The sequence below is a fragment of the Leptonychotes weddellii genome, unplaced genomic scaffold (genome assembly GCF_054177405.1).
Source record: "Leptonychotes weddellii isolate Sample4059 unplaced genomic scaffold, ASM5417740v2 HiC_scaffold_14015, whole genome shotgun sequence".
Taxonomy (NCBI): domain Eukaryota; kingdom Metazoa; phylum Chordata; class Mammalia; order Carnivora; family Phocidae; genus Leptonychotes; species Leptonychotes weddellii.
The window spans coordinates 1-5,384 of record NW_027720417.1 but is presented as its reverse complement, the minus strand read 5'-3'; the positions used below and the strand labels follow the sequence as shown (position 1 = coordinate 5,384).

The 5,384-nt window shown below is 41.5% G+C and overlaps 1 long non-coding RNA gene across 1 annotated transcript; it reads right to left on the bottom strand.

Moving 5' to 3' along the window:
* Window positions 1-235: 235 nt before the first annotated feature.
* Window positions 236-5,172, bottom strand: LOC145718320 (uncharacterized). The gene is made up of 4 exons (XR_014141724.1): window positions 2,151-5,172; window positions 1,266-1,311; window positions 673-721; window positions 236-584 (listed from the first exon to the last, which is right to left on the bottom strand). It is a non-coding gene; the product is annotated as an uncharacterized LOC145718320 (long non-coding RNA).
* Window positions 5,173-5,384: the final 212 nt, after the last annotated feature.

Sequence of the window (5,384 nt, the reverse complement as noted above, 5' to 3'; positions counted from 1 at the left end):
GCCTGGGTGGCTCAGTTGGTTAAGCGACTGCCTTCGGCTCAGGTCATGATCCTGGAGTCCTGGGATCGAGTCCCGCATCGGGCTCCCTGCTCGGCAGGGAGTCTGCTTCTCCCTCTGACCCTCCTCCCTCTCATGCTCTCTGTCTCTCATTCTCTCTCTCTCAAATAAATAAATAAAATCTTTAAAAAAAAAAAAAAGAATAATTTCTTTAAAGCTTTGTGATAAGGTCTAAAACATTCTAATATGACTTTCTTAGGTTATCACATTTTGGAGTCATTTTAGAAAGACAGGTGAAAGCTTGGGAAAATGGCAAAGTAAATCTCATATAGCTTATCTGAGTCCACGAAGTTAAAAGGAGACAATGTTAACACCATTCAGTAGATCCTCCCTCCGTGTCAATTACAAGAGACAAGGTAATAACTCTCATCAGGCTCCAGAGGCAAGGAAAGCCTCGGTTCACAAGCCATCAATGAGACAGAAACACTTTATCACTGGATTCAGTTTCCAATACTCACACTGGAGTTGGCGAAAATTGAATTTGAATTGGCTGCAGAATATCCTGCATTCGTCAAGTCATCATTGCTCTGCAAAGGTACAAATTTGATAAAGTGATTACTTTAACTGTAAAGAAAAGACAAAATTTGTATCTGTGATGCTCTAAATATTACTTACAGATTTATTACTAGGTCCATGTAGAAAATAGTTCAATGCTTGTGGGTCTCTGGAAAACAGCAACAAAGAAAGGAAAACAGCAAATAAATACGTGACCTATATTTGGGATTCATTTTCACTAGGGTAAAAAGAAAATGACGTATTAGCCTGAGAAACATTCTCTCCCTATTTTTAAACAATTTTATTAATAGTTTGTTTTATTATTGATTTCTTGATGTTGTTCCATTTCCTATTATCACTCATTTCTGCCTCCTGGGATTTGTTAGAAGGTACATTTAATAAAGGATGGCCTATGAACCCTGTCATACCCAAATATTTTTGTCTCTTTATTTGCTAATCCATATTCTATGTTGACTTTCATTTTAAAAACCCACCCAGTTTGTGTGGTTTTTTTTTTTTTTAATTTTAAATAATCTCTACTCCCAACACGGGGCTTGAACTCACGACCCCGAGATCAAGAGTAACATGCTCCACCGACTGAGCCAGCCGGGCACCCCAAAAACCCACCCAGTTTTTAATATGCTTATTAGGTTGTTTTAGTACAGCAAACCTCACACATTTGATTTACCCTGATTTTGGAACGAGCATCTTACCCGATAAGATCAAGGAGACACGAGTCATCATCATCATCCATGACAACTATAAGAAAAGGAATAAAGAAAGTGCCGGTTAGCCAAGCAGATTAAAGCAGATTAAAGCATCAATACAACATAAAAATACACTCTTTACTTTCCTAGATAAGTAACTGTGTAATTCACGTACATTTTTTCTCTAACATGCTTGTTTTTAATGGGATTTTTAAAATTTTGTGGTCATTCAAGAGACTAAATATTCAATTTAAATTGTTTTTATTGAACGCAAATCCTTAACTTACAAGTCAAAAAGGAATCTAGATAAATCCAAGATAGCTGGCAGCAACCCTTCCCACACAGATTCCCCAAAGGGACTGTAAACCAGGAACAGCCACTTCCTCAAAATGTATCATGAAAAAGGGGGAGAAATAATATTTTTGTTTTAGAAAAAAAAATCTCATGTACGCAGAGGCCTGTTGCGTTTTATGGCTGACTGTTTCCAAACATGGTGAGCAATCTGGATTTCTTGCCATATTTTGGCTCTCTTTATAAAAACAGAAAAAGCCAGTTCTCCCTACTTTTTGAGACAGAGGAGACACCATAGCCCCAAGCAGTTCTGCCTCAGGCTTGGCCCCAGAGGTCCCAGGTTCCTCCCCGGGCAGCAGCACCACCAACTGTTTGATTCCAAACAATCTATATCCCATCGCTAGAATCTTTAAAGTAGAAAATCTCAACCCCCAACTCCCCCCGGCTCCGGGCCCCAAGCTCCCTCTCTCCCCAGCCACCGACAGCATCAAGCTCAGCCAGCTCGATTACTGTGCTCTGGCTGAAACAATAACCACTGGACAAGTTCCAAGAGCAGTTCTCCCCCTTTCTCCTCCCTCCCCCGAGATCCGGTAAACTTACACTAGTGATCCGACACCTGGCAACACTGCTTCGCACCCATTTCGAGCCATGCGTGGAATAATTTACATCACGGAATGCCGGGGCCAAGAGTTCTGGAGCAGTTGGAAAGGGCAGTTGTGAACGGCAGTTGGACGGAGGAATGAAATCCTGAAGAGATGCCCAGAAGAGGGACACGCCCGAAGAAGGCAGAAGGGATAATTTCTACTCAATGTTTTTTCTTGGTTGAAACTGTCATCTCCTCTCCAGTTCCCCCATACTCCCCATCCTATCAGTCACAAGGCCAAACAAGTATAAAACTGGCTCCTGCCACATGGAAGGAAACTTGCTTCCTCCAGGAAGGGTCTGGAAGGGGTAAGTATCCCCCAGTGTGAGACCTTCCTGTTGGGGGGGGGTGAATTCGTTCAGTTGCTGAATGGCCTGGGGTGATCAGAAGTGGAACTGTGGTGGAGAGGTGAGATGACTGGTGAGACAGGAGGAAGAAGAGGGGGAAAGCTGATCCGAGGGTAACGTCCAGGCTAAAACTGTGAAAGGGGCAGGAGACCAGGTGAAATCTGCTTTGAGGACTCAGATGTGGAGTTACAAAGGAACATGCTAGCACGACAGTACTTCTGAGCAGTGAAAATGTCACAGGAAGGGAAAGCGAGGAAACTATAAGTAAGTAGATATATAGAAGTCTGTGGGAAGGGCTTCCCTTAAATCCTGATACTTAATATGGCAGAATTGCATCAGCCACAGCTCATTATTGTGCCATGAGCTTGTCTCCCAGATATCACAATCACATGGAAGAAATTGGGCAATTTCGACATACCACCAAGCCCATAAAGTGGATATTATTTCTTTACTCTGACACGACTTTTGAAATGGAGTTCCACTATATCTTTTGTAAATTATTTTTTATAGTGTTCAACAGTTTCTGGAACAAACTAAGAAAAATGTAAGTGAAAACTAGCCTGTACCGAGACCACCTTTCACAACTATCCCAGCTTCCCTCACGATTTTACACCTGTGTGAGCTCCTCTAGCAGAGGAGACATGCAAGGGTTAACACACTGAGAGAGGAAGTCAGCACCAGTCACTCTACCAAGGTGTCACCGCCACTGGGACTTTCAAGCACAGAGAACATCTGCCAAAGTTTGAAGTGACAAGCTACTCCTTGAGTAGCACAAATAAGAGAACAATTTTATAATACTGGATGAAATTAACAGCCATTGTGGAGCCTCCCCTATCAAACCTAACAGGCTGCTCAAACAGTTGACAAAACACTCCCCGGGGATGCCTGTCCCAGTCAGTGGCATCTGTCCTACCAGACAGGTCTCTGCCTTTGGGTAGAACTCCACGAGCCTTTATAGTCAGGGGTACCCTGAGAATTCTACCTTTTAAAGGGCCATACTCTTTTCTGACTTTAAACAGTTTCAAATTAAAAGAGATGACTCCTATCCCTATGTCTCCAGCTCCACGTCTGGCCGAAACATTAGTCATCCTCCGCCTAATCCAGCAGTTCTTTCCCCAGGAGGACACACGGTCCACCAGAATAACTTACCAAAGGAGAGGTGTAGAAATTGACAACAATTCGGAGTGGGAAGACAACCTGAGGATCAGAAACTAAAGACTTCAAAAGTGAAGAGTTCAGTTCTCTTTGGAAAGGTTCTCCCTTTCCTTGCTGAGACTCTTTTTTCCTGAAAGTAACAACCCTGGAATCACTAAGTGGGCCTCTAGCCACAAGTGAAATTTGTAACGTGGGAAAGAGGAGTCCCCCCTCTTTTTCCCTCTTACGGAAAACCTTTAGATCAATGGTTAAAAACTACTTCTTGGCTCAGCACACTTGAGCGAGACACATTCCCCTCAGTAACAGCAGCTTAATGACAGTAGGATTTGTCACAGAGGGAGGGAGACTGTAGTTCTTACAGAATCCTGACAGGCATCCCAAGAGGTCAGAAAACACTACCCCAGACACCTGATTACCACTTTTTTTTTTTTTTTTAAGTAGGCTCCATGCCCAACATGGGGCTTGAACTCACGACTCTGAAATCAAGACCTGAGCCAAGATCAAAAGTCGGAAGCTTAAATTCTGCATGGTAAAGGAAAAAAACTATAAACAAAGTCAAAGACTAAAAAAAGTCCAAAAAACCTAAGTGAGAAAAATACTCCCAATTTATATCAGAAAAGGCTTTTCTCCCTAATACATTAAGAGCTCCTATAACCAAGAAAAAGTTATCCTGCAGAATATCAAAGGGTATGAACAATCATTCACTAAAATAGGAAAGTAGCCCTTAAACATATAAAAATAATCAACCTCACTTTGAATAAGAGAAATATAAATTAAAATTTCAGTGAGATACTATTATCAGACTGGCAAAGATAAAAAGGTTTGGTGAAGGACTATGCTGATCAGTAAGTGGGGAAATGGGAACTTTTACACCTTGCTAGTAAGAGTGTATACTCCGTAACCTCTGGCGAGGACAATTTAGCAGTACCTTCCAAAATTTTAGGTGCACAAATCACTCTACTTAGCAAATATTTCCAAGTACGTGTCCCACAGATATTCTTGCCCACGTGTGGAAGTATATGTGTATGAGAATATCCAGTGCAGCATTATTGCCTTTAGCAAAAGACTGTAAAAGACCTAGATGTCATGGGTACGGGGTTTCTTTTTGGGGATGATGAAAATGTTCTGGAATTAAATCACTGAACTGGACACTTTAAAAGGGTGAATTTTATGGTATATAAATTATAACTTGATTTAAAGTATTAAAAAAAAACCCTAGACGTCCTAATGAGAGACTTGTTAAATCAGGTTGGTTTACCCACACAGCCATTAAAAAAAATGGGGAAGCTTACTACATAGCCATTAAAAACCGTGGGGAAGCTTTATACAAACTGACTTGGAAAGATACATGGTCAAAAGAAAAAGATACAGGGGCGCCTGGGTGACTCAGTCGGTTAAGCGTCTGCCTTCTAAGCGTCTGCCTTCGCCTTAGGTCATGATCCCAGGATCCTAGGATTGAGTCCCGCATTGGGCTCCCTACTCAGCGGAGAGTCTGCTTCTCCCTCTCCCTCTGTCCCTCCTCCCCACTTGTGTTCTCTCTCTCTCTCAAATAAATTAAAAAAAAAAATCTTAAAAAAAATAAAGTTTAAAAAAAGGAAAAGGGTACAGAACAGTGTGTACATTATAGTATGTTCAATCTTTCCTCTACCTTCTTGAACTTAAGAAAATTAGCGATAAATTTTTTTTTTT